The sequence below is a fragment of the Coturnix japonica genome, chromosome 1 (assembly GCF_054131305.1).
Source record: "Coturnix japonica strain WE chromosome 1, WE-NBRP24, whole genome shotgun sequence".
NCBI lineage: Eukaryota > Metazoa > Chordata > Aves > Galliformes > Phasianidae > Coturnix > Coturnix japonica.
The window spans coordinates 101,032,745-101,047,787 of record NC_140663.1 but is presented as its reverse complement, the minus strand read 5'-3'; the positions used below and the strand labels follow the sequence as shown (position 1 = coordinate 101,047,787).

Here is a 15,043-nt window from a genome sequence, read left to right as displayed (position 1 = left end):
ACAGAAACCTCAGTGAAGTGAAAGCTGTGTTAGCATTAGCAAAGGAAAAATTAAAACCTATCATGAAATAACACAGCAAAGTGCCCCCATGCAGGATGGTAGCCCATCAAGATGATCAGGAGATCTCCCAAGGAGACAGGCTTTTTACTTTTATTTCTTAAAACCAAGATTGGCTTAAAAAACAAGAACTACCCATTGCTTGGTGCTTGTACATTGATAATTGAGAGCCACTGAAACAGGGCTCATATTCAGAATAAGAGATGAACTATTTTAGTTGTGTATCTTGTTTATTTTAAACTATGATTGAAAGGCATGCCTGGAAACTGAGTTTCTGTGTTCAAGTGTACTGGACATGAAATATGTTCAACATCACTTAAAACCAATTGCCAGATAACTGCTTTGTTCATTTATTTTCAAGACCAGAACAAGTAAACAACATATTTTCTTATCCTTATGTAAAGAACCAAAGTCCCAAGTACCTGAGCTATAAGTAGCAAGGGCTGTTTTCAGAAGCATAACCAAAATCCTTATCTAAGCATGTTCTAGTGACACGTTCATGAAAATAAATGCTTCTTGGTAGAGATGCATGTTTCAGAGAACAAGAGGTGGACAGTCCTTCTAGAAAATGCTGCAATACCACAAAGTTGCACCAACACAGGCAGCCGATGCTTGGGTCCACTACGTGAAATCATGAAATGTTCTAAATTCACTAAGAAAAACCTCACACAGTGTTTTCCTAACATGTACTCCCTCATCCTGTATTTTAAATGAATTAAGGCTCAGGACAACTCCACACCACCAAAAGGGTGCAGAATGATCTTCAGCAGTCATACCACTACATTTGAGACCTATGTCATATTTTATGGATCCTCTCTCTTTGTATGCTGCATCTCAAGACTTGTGATCTTCAGGAATGCTTTCTTACCCTGGCAGGGTAGGGCTTGTGGTAAGCAATGAAAAGAGGAAAGGTGGAACAACATTCCACAGCTTTGGTTGTTTCGGTGCAATGGTAGCTAACAAACCAGACATCAGCTGAGCTGCCATAGTGAGCACCCTCAGTAATTCCCTTCCTTCCTCAGCAGCCAAGAGACTCAGCCTACATATCTGAGTCACTGCTTCACATCCTGCCTTGCTTCAGCACTTCCTTATATAAAGCAGAGACTCCTCAGAGCAGCAGACTGAACTTCCATCCACTTCAAACAGGACAGCAAGAAATGCCATGTAAGTAAGATACCAGGTTTTCTGACTTGTATTAGAATTGCACTAGCTATGCCTTTTTGGGTCATGTCTTTTGTAATTGCCTCAGATAATGCGGACGCAGGGAGAAAACACCCTTTTCCTTGTTGTAAAATATCAGCTTGCTAGAGACAGAATACTGTTTGAATGGTTTCTGGTTAAAGCTTTCCTGCTGTACAGCTTCATTCCCTTCAGCTGCTGGTGGCTGGAGTGCTCTTATGCATTACACTAAGTTGAAAAGCACGCCTAACGCTATGGGTAAAACAAACGGCAGCTTTCATAGCTGTCACCTAACACCCCAAAAGGCATCTCAAACTAATTTAGTCAACCAGCATAGTTTTGCTCTTGTTACTGCTCTTTGTCTTTTGTTATCTTCAGTCAAAAAAGCAACGTACCAGCAGGAGTGACGGAGCAGTTCTAGTCTATTGAAGTCTGGAAAATGAAAGCTAGGCTGCAACTAATCACACAATACCTCAAGGCATCAGCCGAGAGAGAAAGGACTTAAATAAGACTTTCAGTATATTAGTCACACCAAAACTGAAATTCATTGTAACTTTTCAGGTTCTGAACAGACTCTGTTTACAAGCTGGCAGCATATGGAGCTATTAATGTACTATTACTCAAGGAGTGAAACAAGTCCCATTGCACTGAGCTGCACGTACACAAGCACAGCACCTGCACTATGACATCTCAGTTTGCAGCTGCCAAAGAAATCATGTGCAAGAATAGAAGTACAAGAACCAGGGCAAACAAATAGCAGGCAAAACCATGTGGCCATGGTTTTTATGGTGAGCATTTATGAACTTTGGAAGGTAAGATAAGATACTGCACCACATACAGGAGTCAGAAGAACTTGTTGACATTTCATTTTGATGGAAAGTTTTTAAAATTCAGTTAATATAAAGAACTGGAACCACAGACACATACAGAATTCTACAGAGGGGGGCATTTAGAACTACCTTTTCCCTCTAAAATCTACTTTCATTCTTGGTAGCTTATCCTTTCTCCAGAAGGGACAGTACTCCCCAGAGGTACCGCAGGGAGGGAATAAGGTAGAAGAGAAATACTGAAAAAATACAAAGCAACTGATGCCATGAAGTCAAATTTCTCCCAAGTCTGTGTGAACATGGAACTAGGGAAAACTAAGAGCAAGACTGAGCCAGACAGTTTTGCACTTGTGAAGACTAAAATGACAGAAGTATTTCACCAACTGACTGAAACTGAATCCTGAAGTCACAAACCATACAACTATACATTTTGGTCTTCATCAAAACAAAAAGAATTATAGAATAATTAAGATTAGAAAAGAGCTCTAAGATCATCTAGTGTGGTCAAAGCTTGCTACTGTTTTCAGTTTAACTTGATAACAGAGGCATAAGCAGCCTGAAGGCAGAGATCAGCACGGATTTGTCCTTATACATATACTCTGTCCCCACATTAGTTGCTGAAGTCAAATATAATAAATTGCTGCTTAAGAGACAAGGGTCTCTGGCTGTGTGCCCTAGTAAGGCTGAAAGAAACATGTATCCCTCAGTCATTATCTGCCTGTTCTAGAAGGACTAGAATACAGGCCATGAAGTGCAAAAGTCAGCATACTTATTGATCCATAAGAATACAGGTTACTCAGAAAAATCCTGCCTTTCTCCAGCACTAACAGTTTAAGAACAATAATCATAGAGAGCTCAAGAACTCTGAGTTACACCAGCTCCAGGCATGGAAGTTTTGGCTTCACGAATGTTGAATTACACAAGCTCTTACTAGGATGTGACTGCACTCAAAGTTCAATTAGGGCTTCCTAAGAAGTCCCAGTATCCCAGAGCTAACCTTCAAGCCAGCGGGTTTTCATTCCCATCTGTGGGTTACCACTTGTTTTTGCTTTTGAAGCGGTCACAGAAAAAAATTCCCCACATACAAATCAGAAAAGCTCAACCCACCATAGTTGAAGCATAACAGCATCTCTAGCAATAGATGCCGCTTTAGTTCAGCCACTGCCACGATGTACATCTCCTTTGCAGATGGTAGGGAGAAGCCATCCCTACAGCTATAGAGCTAACACCAGCAATCATTTCACCCATAAGATACTAGTTTTTGAGTCATTTTAAATTATTTCTACAACTTCATTTTGCATGCAGATATTTCTACCCCCCACCTCACCACCCTACCCTTTGCCTTCCAATGCCTCCTTGTGCATACACTAAGCTACAGCTTTCTTTGTTTTCCCCTGCCCCACATTCCATTTTCCTGCAAGCTTGCCAGAAGTGCCAAGCACAATGAGTTCAAGGACACAGCTCTTTGCTTTCTTTCTCAAGTTTATGAATCAAGTTAGAGTTGGACTTTGCAGCTTACTATTTCTCAGCTTAGTGTGTTTGAAGGCAGAGTACAATCTCTCCACCTCTGGCTTCCCAGATATTATTTCCCAATTTTATGAATTGCCACGTGCTTCGGCTCAAAGCCAACAGCTGTTATTAACAGCAAGCTTGCTTTCAAGCTCCCATCCAAGCGCCCTTGCCAGGGCAATGTCAGTTGTCACTGATGTTAGAAAGCAATTGGAGCCAGAGCCAAATTGACCCTTGCCAGCATATTTGAGAAGAAAGGATTATTTTACCTTGATCTCAGGAAAGGGAAGAGCATCCAAAACTCTCTAGATTTCCCTCACTGAAGCAGCCAGGCTTGAACTAAGGTTGCTTCCTTTATTCATTTAAGAAGATTTTCAGGGCCTGCAGGGAATTACTGTGTTTTCCTTTCGGTATCTTTGTGTACATACAAACTGACTATTGTATACATCAGCAGAACAGGTGTGTTTTAGAACGTCATCTCTGGTCAAGCTGAGTGTCTTCTGCATTGTAGCAGACAAACAGCACTGATCTGTACCTAAAGCACATGGATTTTGTGGTTGACATGAACTCCTGCTTCCTGGAATATTACATTTTCCTATAACCTAAATGTACTTCACTGTTCAAGGAAGGGCCTAGAAAAGTGCCTAACCTTCACTGTTCTCACCTCCACATCCTCCACCAGAAATACCCATTTAAGGGTTCAAACACAGGATGGAAGTGAAGGGAGGGGTAAAGATGCCCAGAAACATTTGTGATGAGATGATTGTGCCCAGAGATGAGAAAAAATTGCAACAGAGAGCATCTCTGCTTTTCCAACTCTACCACACGCCCAACAAGAGCCAGGATGTCACCCTAATTCATTCCCATGCACTCCTCACACTCAGATTAATGCTTCCTGTCTGCCTGAGCTGCAAGCTATGTTTTCCTTGCAGATGGCACAGTTACAGCTAGTTAGCGGTGCTGCTGCCTGGGGCAGCTCAGCACTGGGCACAGGATAAGCACACACATGGCACGCAGCCACATAGTACCGGCCCATTAGCAGAACACACAGCACTGACAAGAGCACTGGCTCAGACATCTGTACATCCTGTAGGAACTGCAATGAACTTACGTTTCTGATAGGTTTTTGAAGACAGTGTCATGAATACATAACCCAGCAGGATTTAGAATATTCTTTAACAGCTTCTACTGGCACCTATAGCAGAATATTCTTTCACAGAGTTTGTTTTGTTTCACTGTTAGTTTCTTACCCCCACCCCAACGAGGCAAGTAAAGACTCTTGCTTAACAAAAGAGCACTACATCCAGTTGAGAGGACTGGAATTAAAGCTCTTTGAGGTACCCATATTATGCACATCTCTTATTCTCCCAGTCACCTGCTGGGAGAGAAAAATAATAATAATTTTGAAGGCAAAAAGTCTCTCTGAGAAAGTCTCATCTATAAGCCAGTCTGTCCAATAGCTGTGTCAAACTAGAGAGCGGGAGATAAACATTTCTTCAAATGATTAAAACCTCTTACTGTAATGCCCAGTTTATTACTATATTCCTTATTTCCTTCCTCCTCACTGAGGAAGAAGGCAAAGAAGAGTACACTGATTTTCGGTGGAACATCATCATCCACCCAGTAAGTATAATCCAGGGAAACTTCACTCCATAAAAACCTCTTTGGCCCATGGTGCAGACACATTAAGACCAAGAAGTGCAGCAGTACCTTGGTAAACACAGTCAATTCACGGTACCAGAATCTGGCTAAACCACACCCTGGATGAAAGCCTAATCTTCTCAAAGTAAAAGTAAAACCACCTAATTAAAGAGCTAACAGGGTTTCATGGCACATTTGGCCTGGGGGATTCCAATTTCCTCAAAGAGGAAAAATACTTCTGCCCTCAAAGATTACCTTCTGCCCAGCCTCCATATAATTCATTTCACCCTCTGAGGACTTCGGTACAGCTGCATGTTTCATGGTAGTCACAGTATGAAATCACATTAGTTTATGTGCATCTTCTGAATGGTTTCACAGCTATAGTTGAACATCTTGCTTCAGATTCAGAAGTGACATACAGCTATTGGCTTGAAATGGCTCTACTTCACCCAGCTACACATCTGTTTCATGACAGATGGCAGAGAAGGGTTCAAGTTAGGATAGCCTTGATCAAGTTTTTAGTTTTATCATAATTTCCCCTCACCCTTACTTCTTTCCTATGTTGAGAGGCATGAAGCAGAGTCTATCCACCAGTTCTTTCTGTCAAGGGTCATCTCTGGTGGATGCTACCATACTACTTCAGCTCCAGCCCCCCTTGCATTTGCAGCCTGAAGTACAGGAGGGTTTAAGAGGACCAACTGTATGGGCTGAAGTAGTACAAGCCATAGCCAAGCCCACCATCAGCTCATTTACCCCATTCAGACCAGAGTCAGATGGTTCTGGTGTCAGAGATTGCAAATGGTGTACTCAGATATTTTGCCTGCCCTGAACTACTGTTTACAAATAAGGTTTCTTCAGTTCCTGGAAGCTCTGGCTTCCACTTTTAGAGTGGCTTTAAAGAGCCCACAATCCTTCTCCAGCTGCCATTTCAATTTAATCTCCTAAATGACTGTTTACAGCTCAATTTAAGGGTTATGAAAGACCAACAAATAGCATTCTTAGTCCAGTCCTCTAAATAAACAGTCACAGATGTGCCAAGATCAGCTGTGAGGACCCCAGAAATCTGGAGACTGTAAGATTCATGAGCAACAAGGTGAGATTTTTCAAATCCTAACCAGAGGGAAGACAGGGATTCAGGGGCTTTGATACGGAGGCATGAGACCAGCATTGAACTTCTTAAGATTTTCATAAGTGCTTGGAGGAAGTCTTCAGAACTAAGTCATCTGAAGTTTACATAGTTTTACTGCTTTCTATGAGTGATTTTTCCTGTTTAAATTCATAAACATGCACTCAGTTGAAATAGAGGGCACAGTACCAGTCATTTCTAGCTTGCTCTCTGCTAACATGTCAGTAAGGGCAGGGGAAAAGAACTTGTTCCATAACACTCTCAGAGGCAACAGACACTTGTGTCTACAAAATGGGAAGTAATTATGTTTAATGATATTTAAAGGTGCTCAAGGATGAAATATTTAATTTGGATCTTCAGAGAGGGATGGCAGCTGCCAGTGAATTGAGTACAATGCCATAACAATTTAAAACTTAGTACTTTCACATCTAAGGCCATCACAACCTTTTCCTGTAAGAGGTAGTCATGCAGTAGGTTGCATCTGTCAGTTCCATTAAATACTTCTCACTTTCTCACCCAAAATAACAAGACATCTTGGTTAAGGAGTAGGCAATCTCCATATCCTCATCATCACAAACTGATCAACTCAAGTTCATAGAATCACTGAGGTCGGAAATGATCTCTAGGATCATCTAGTCCACCCATTCATCTGCCATCAGTGTTGCCCACTAAACCATATCCCTATGTACTGCATCTATGCCCTTTCCTTAAACACCTCCAAGCACAGTAACTCCACCATGTCCCAGGAGAGAGTGGTGAAGCACTGGAACAGGCTGAGAAGAAATGTGTCCTGATACCTGACCTCAAGTTCTCACTGAATACATTGTCTCTTTTTACTAGGATACAAACACAAATATAAGAAGGAATCCTGCCTTTCCAAATCAGTTTCTGTGAAGTTCTGACTGCAAGTTCAGTCACTTCTGTAAATCTTCAAGTTGTGTCTTACATTACAACAAATACTGAGAACTTAGGTTTGGCCACCTGCAGAAGATGGGTATTCACAAATCATCACTGGTTAGAGAGGAATTGGATTCAAACAGCCCAGCTGTGGCAGGCAGTAGTCCAGGGGACACCCAGGGCACACATCTCTTGCCAACAGCAGGAGGAAGGCTCAGCTGCTACATCTGTCAGCACCAAATTGAGTGGTCTATTAAAACAACAAAAGCACTCCTGGATACAGCTTTGTTAGTCATCTCTCTAGAAGGGTCTACCTTCCTAAAATCTGTTGACAAAACAGAAAACGTTTACTTTAGCAGTAACAGCTGTACATTGAATTGTTTTAAGAGGATTCACTAAAGTAGACACAGTCAGAGGATCTGAGTGCAAAGAGATTTTAAGAAATACCACAGCTGGGATGCCCAACATCTTTTTAAGTCACGGCTTTAGGATATGTAGACAGAAACACTAGAGATGGCTGGCCCTAGAACTACAAAATCAGCCTGGGTTTGAGTTAGCCTCTTGACTGATATATATTGGCTGACAATAACAGAGAAGATACTCAAGGATGCAGTTACAAGGTGACGTAATCTGAGATGAGAGGGGCTCAGTCACTCCTGCTGACATGAAGCAGAGGAAAAAGGGCTGGGAAGGGTTAAGAAGGGGTAAAGAAAGCATGGAGAAGCTGCCTCCAGCTCCCAGAACAGCAATTGCCAATCATTAGAACATGGTAGCTCCTTCCGTGGACTCCAGCTGCTTCTCAAAGTGCAGTGCTCTGGGTGCATAACTCCTGTGCAGGAAGGAAGCTGCTGTTGGCAGAACTGTAGAAGCATACAAACTATATCCCTTTGACATTTGAGATGATTTTGCTTTAAATCAACTCACTGATTACAAATATATTCGACAGTACCTGTAATTCCCATCTGCTGAGGATGGTAACCTAATTTAACCACAGAATTTACCTAACGGAGAAAGGTGAGGCCTAGAGAGCAAACAGTAGGTCATGTTACACACTGTTAAATTTGCAAGCTTTATTTAGGACTTGTTTTTCACATCCTCAAATTTCAGTTTATGGCTGGTTGGAAATACACTGTAAAATTAAGTTTACCTAACTTTCATGGGGGATTTCCTATAATGAAAGTGTAGAACCACAGAGAGGTCAGGTTGGCCTTTCACAGAATGAAAGCTTGTGGCTTGGTGCAAAGTGCTCCTCTTTCTTTTCAAATCACTATTTACCTTCATGCTTAAAACAGCATAAACTTATTAAACTTTTGTGCTGCATCTCTGCCATCAAGAAGGGCTAAGTCTGATGAACGAGAGATTGCAGCACCTACCTGTGAATTTCTCTACTAGCATATGTCACATCTGCCTACTTCACCAGCAAGCTGCAGAATTGTACAGTGTTGATCCAATGATTCATTGCTAAGGCATTTTAGGCCCAGAGCCACATCTTAAGTAGTCTCCACTAATAATCAGGATGACCCCCTGGTCTGCTACTAGATCATCAGACGCCATTGCAACACAAGATGTCTGGGTAGCATTCACACACTCGACAATAACGGGTTGCTTTCACCTGTGACCTACTTTCAGATGACAAATGTCGTGCTCCGTTGTATTAAACACAGTAATTGGTGAAAGGGTTTTGTCACCACAAATGGAGCAAGCCTCTCTTGAGGAAATGAAACAACTTACTAACAGAGCTCCATTATCACTGAGGTGTATCATAATTGTGAGAAACACTCAAAGTCAAAATCTTCAGGTAAGGCAAGGATTTTGGTGATAGCAGCCAAGTTTATTTGTTATTGTAATAACAGGAGCACACCCCCCTGTTGGTAAGGGAGAAATTCCACACTGATCAGTGAAATCCATCCCATTATATACCCTAAATCTGATGCAGGTAATGATCTCCTAGAGCATCTCAGGTTCACAATCCCCCTGACACTGTGCCTATGCTACATTTCCATACACAGTGGTTACCAACCTGTTGTTTCTGATGTACTGTACCGTGAAACATGTGGGCAATTTTTCTTGAGGCACGTTCACTTTGTTCTGTACTAGGATCTCCATTCTCCCTGCACACCTGCCTTATCTTCTTCCTGTACTCAGTCATGCCCATGTCAAAATGCCCCACTAGTGGAAGAAAAACAATCTACCCCTGTCAGTACTCAGTGGACTAATGAAAGAAAAACAGCTCACCTCATTGCTTCACGAAAAGGTTCAGTAAAGGCCTATGCTACATACAGAAAATGTTGGTCCCACAACAAAGGCCTACTCTACATACCTGAAGCACTTGCTTCACTGCAGAAACACTATCTACCTCCCACATAGTCATATCATCTCAGAAGAGCAAACTTAAGATCACCTCCTCTAAACATAGCCATTCAGAAATGATTTGCATTGGATGTTGTATTCCTAACTTGACTGCTGGTAACTTCTTGGGCAACTTCTGTAACGTAACCTGTACTGTGATGTTGTAGTAACTCCAGCTTTAGTTCCCTAGCCTGTCTGTCCTAGTTATATTTCCTTAAGTATAATATGAATGTGAATTGCATTTCACAGCTCTTGCAAAGTAAGACAAGCTTTGCTGGATCAGACAAGTCTAGCCTAGTGCTTCAGCTCAGCAATAGGAAATGTTATAGAGTGATAGCACATATCTCAGATATCAGCCAGGTTTACATTGTGCTTGTGCTCCACCACAAAACGAAGTCAACTTTTACTGCTTACGTGTTCTAATCAATAGCAAAGCCAGAGCAAGAACCATGGTAAATGCCACCCAAGACAGGAAACAGCGTTTGCTAACCTTTAGGATCATTAGCATGAAGAGCAGAAAATGTAAATAAGTCTGTGTTTCAGAATCACTTCCTATCACTTCAGATCTTTTCTACCACTTGGTTGCCATTTCAGACATGCCCAGATCATCAGAGACACCTTGGGTGCTTCTTGAGTTCTTTGTCCTGCTGTATCTCCCCAGCAACACATCACGTTGCTAAATTACACCATCACCTGTGTCTGTTCAGTCAACTCCATGATACCAGGGAGAAGAGAAACTATGAGGTTCAACTGTTGAGCAACTGCTTCTACAGAGCCTCATAGTCTCTTGGGGTGGTTCCTGCTGGCTTTTAACAACTCCAAGCTCATCTGAGGCATCACTAATGCCCCAAGGCACACCAGAAAAAATAAAATAAAATAAAAAAATGGATCTGGCAGAGAATTTGGGTCCCCCCAAAAAACTATGCTATCTCACCTCCTTTGCTGTAGCAGAGAGGAATGCATAAAAAACTAATCTAATATTGATTGGTACACAACAACCAGATGACTCATGGAGTAGACAATTAAATGAGAAAAAAAAAACAACAACAACAACCAAAAACTCAAGATGACCAATTGTGCCCTATGAAGATCAGTGCACGAATGGTTGTCAGGGTGGATCTGTAATGTGAAAATGAAGTCATAGAAAGGCATTGCAAAAGAAGACACAGTAGCGTAATCGTAGTTTCAGTCTTTCCCCATTCCTTCCCTTTCTCTAAATGAAGAGGCTCTTCTACTGCAAAGGAACCACTGTGGAAGGGTGGAGAGGGGGAAGAGTTGTTTGTTTTCATGGTTTGGAACTGTTTTCTTTACTTTTAAAAATATAATTTCTATCCAATAAGTGGGTTATCTCTCCCAATTCTGGAAAAGTGGCACTCCAGGCAGGTAACAGTCCTCACCTAAAAATAATTCACAAGAAACACTGCTGAAATACAACACAGTCCCCAGCAGGAATGTCAAGACACTAAATGACCACAGAAAAAGGAAAACAAAGCCCTCCACACATCAAGACACACAAACTTGGAGTAGATTTTCCATGTCTATATATAGAAGAGGCCAGGCAATACGTGAAAATTAATGGTACTTCCACACAGTCATGGGAAGAAGAAGGTTCCGTTATTAGAAAAAGGCAAGGAGGAGGATGCCACTTCTTTCCTATGTCATAGATCTGGATAGAATCTTCTACAGGAAATAAACCTAAGCAGTCTTTCACAGTGCTTTGAGAGAAAGGAGCTCTTTTCTTTCCTTTCAAACCCCAGACTTGCTTCTTTGAAAAGAATCCCAGCAACCCACAACATCATTGTGACCAGAGTTAGGAAAAAGAGAAATATTACTGATAGCAGACACAGGTACTTGGGGACAGGAAAGAGGCACTTTCTGATCACGTTCACAGTACTTGAAAGACAGTTGTAAAATTATTCAGTTGAACTGGATCTGAACTAACCATTAACATCTAAATCTTAAGGTTTTAAGAAAGCTGAGAAACAATCCAGAGTAGAGGGCCTGCAGGAAGTGTTTATGATTCCACTATACGAATGGGAAAAAGATGCTTATGTTGTATAGACTTGAGTTGGAAGAGACCCTTAAAGATCATCTAATCTAGATTAGATGATCTTTAAGGATGATGGACTGAATTTAATCAGATATCAGAATTCTTACATTTGTAACTGAGAGATATTGAAAGAGAAACATTCAGCTTCCATACCAAAGAAAGTGTAGAAGGCTGTAGACTTCACCCTTGTAAATACTACCCAGGCACTGGGTAGGCAACTGCTTTATTTTCTACACCTGCAGTATCTGGCAACCACCAGCTTTATTTTTGTCACCAGTTCAAGAGCCCTTGAACCACTAGGTCTTCATGATTTTACTAGAATGAAGTTTACACTTTACAAGTACTCTGCACATTTTATTGGGTAACTATGAAGAAGATCAGGAGTGACACCTGCAAAAGGTAAAAAGGTTTTCCCTTTGTTAGTAATTCACATTCACTGCACTTAATTTTCTTTTGGGGCAAGAAAAATTGCCTCTAGAGCCTGTAGGAATACCCTTTGGTGGGATAAAGGCGTACATGATGTGAATTACTCTGAGGGAATTTGTTCTGTAAACAACTTCTCTCTCCCCAGAAGAGTTCTCACAAGCAATTAAAAATAAATAAATAAGCTGAAGAATCATCAAATGAAACCCACAAAACTTCAGTTTCCTTAGCAGACAAGGCAGCAGCTCAGGCAGACACTAACTCCTCTGGGATTAGTGACAGACATCAGTGAGTTAATACCTCCAGATTTGTTCTGGCACTATAAAAACTTTACAATCAACAGTTGCTTCTAAACACGTTCAGTGAGTTGCATTTTATAGCTTGAAAATAACCCAGGATGTCATTCAGTGGTTCTTCTCATTTGGAAGAGCTATTACCACAGAGTTCATTCTCTGGGCATTCAAAGCCTCCGAGAGGTGCCCAGCACTGAGCCTGGTCAGTTCAGTCAAACCAGTGCTATGCTCTTGGGAAGAGCCATAACATGCTATGCCAACCTAGGTTAACCTCAGTTTCTTTTTCTCCCCTTATCCTGGTATTGTGAGCTTTCATTTTCAGACTCACTATTCTCAGCATCTACATGCCCAACATAGCAAACACAATAGCTACCAATTGGTCTCTTTTTCCTCTAAAGCTTGCAGCTTTGCTGTAAATATCTACTACACTTCACCTGCTTTATGGCTTCCCTCCTGATCTCACCTATTGGGAATAGACTCAATAGTTCAATAGACTGCAGCGTCACAGTTTGGGAGGGAAACATGTACTTAAGGAACAGGTCTGACTAACTGGTATACCTATGTGAAATTGTGTATTCATATCACTAATAACATCAGCACGTCTTGAAGAAAGGTTGTTTCTATGATACATGAATTAAATACAGAGGACTGATGCCAAGAAAAGCAATGGGCAGCCTCTACAACCCCATGAGCCAGTTGCTAGCAACAGATCTAAAGGGCAGGATTTTCCAAAGCTGTCTCAGCGCCAAAAGCAGGGCAGCTTTGGAGAATGGAAATTCTCTGGAGATACTGTGTTGCACTTCCTCCTACCCAAGACATCAAACAAAAATAAGGACAGTTTATTGAGCAAACCATCCTCTCAAAGCAGACTCCCAAGCCTGAAATAGTTTCCCTTCTGCTTCCTAAGAAAGTCCCTCAGAATTTCCCTTTCTCCCTACCTCTTGAGACCGGGCTTTATTCACTCTACAAATCTTAAAGTTCAAAAGAGAGGGATTTTTCCTCTTCTTCAGACAGATGACATTTCCTAAGGGGGTTTTTTATAATCCCACCTTAGTGTGAGAAAGAACTGCTGACTGAAGAGGAATAAAAACCCTTGTTAATAGATAATATTCTGAACAAGACATGGCTATCACCTCAAACTTGTACAAAATTGTAACTTCCTGCTTAGGTGCCCTACAGTATGAAAAGCTCAGTTTGGTTCTTAATTCAGGTCCAGTAATTCAGTTCTTGCTATATCCCTTTAAGATCTGTGGCGCTTCAGTTGCACTCTGTCAAGACATCACACAGGTGAGATGAAGAATAAAGATAATGCTCATAAACACAGATCTTCTTAAGAGGCTTATCAGCTGTAAGCAGGTGGTGAAACCACAGCCTGGTAGGACAAATCTGAGGTCAGACCACATACCTGCGTCAGCTCGCTCCTGTAAAATAAATTATACCAACAGTGGGAGGAAAAGGCCACACAGGAGTGACATCAAAGAGCAAGGAGAAATACCTGGCTGCCACACCCATAACGTGCAAGAACCATCCCGTATTAGAGTCCATCTCACTTCTCCTTGATTACATCCATCTAATGAGAAGCTACGAATTGGAATTCATACCGTTTGACATACAGCCTAAAGGAAAAAAACTTAAATATGAGGAAAGGCAGTGAGAAAACTTCATTTCCCTTTTCTTTCACACCCACTACACAGCCTACAGATGTTTCCCCTACATTTTTGCTGGTCATAAGCAGAGAACTCATACACACTCTCAGGCACTAAGAAAGTTGACTAAACTGTAAGATATAATTAAAAAAAAGATAGTGGCAATAACTAGGCACTTAGTAAGAATCATCTTCATAGAAGTTGAGCTCTTTTCTCCTAAGTGGTAGAAATAACGCAGATCAGATCATCTCTCTTCAAAACCAAGTCTCATTTTCCTAAAAAACTTCATCCAGTGTAGTACTGTTATTGTCGGTCCACGCGAGTCCAACAAATAGTTTTAATGACTTAAGTGAGCTTCATGCCTTCAGGACTCCTCACACAGATGTGCCTCAGCATCAGCTGAGCTGTTTGCCATTGAACAGAGTGCTCTATAATCAGACAATGACACTGATTCCACCATCAGTCTGAGCAGATGTCAGAAGAGAATAATAATAAAATCAAGTGAAGAATCAAAAATGAATGCCCTTATTCCACGTTATTTTACTTCAGAATACCTCTATCTTCTAAGTTTATACAACAGTAAAACAAGCTGTCAGGCAGAGAGCACTGGAACCATTTATTCACACAGTAACTATCTTGGAGACAGAAAAAAGTGAAGAAAAAAAATACACAACACTGAATCCTTTCCCTTCTTCCTGCATCATCACTTGTGATCCAGTTCTTTAAAGCTTAGGTTTCCTAGAACAAAACATCGAAGCACATACATCAGCCTGTCTCACGGAACTGCAATCTCTTGGAAGAGCAGTTCTTTATCCTTCTCAAGAAGAATGTATTCATCAAAAGAGAAACATTTTGTTGGAACCATCAAAGAGCAGCGGAAACTCTCAGAAGAGCACAACAGAATTGGGAGAAAGAGGAACTTGTGGTGTCTCTCTGGCAGCTCCTTCACAAAAAGGAACAACGACTTCTTGGTTCTCCTTAATAAGTTTCATAAAAGGGCACAAGACCACCACACACCACCAGTCACAGGGAATAAGCCTCACCCA

The 15,043-nt window shown here is 41.3% G+C and overlaps 1 protein-coding gene across 5 annotated transcripts in view; it reads left to right on the top strand.

Moving 5' to 3' along the window:
- Window positions 1–1,074: 1,074 nt before the first annotated feature.
- LOC146762612 (programmed cell death 1 ligand 1-like) overlaps window positions 1,075–15,043 on the top strand; it is a 30,368-nt gene continuing 16,399 nt past the window's right edge. Inside the window, exon 1 of one of the 5 annotated variants that reach the window (XM_085530126.1) lies at window positions 1,075–1,221. The gene's annotated coding sequence lies outside the window, so the exon portion shown is untranslated. Of the gene's footprint in view, window positions 1,222–1,917; window positions 2,049–15,043 lie in introns of those variants that run through there. The other 4 variants (XM_085530155.1, XM_085530132.1, XM_085530137.1 and 1 more) reach the window with 4 other exon arrangements.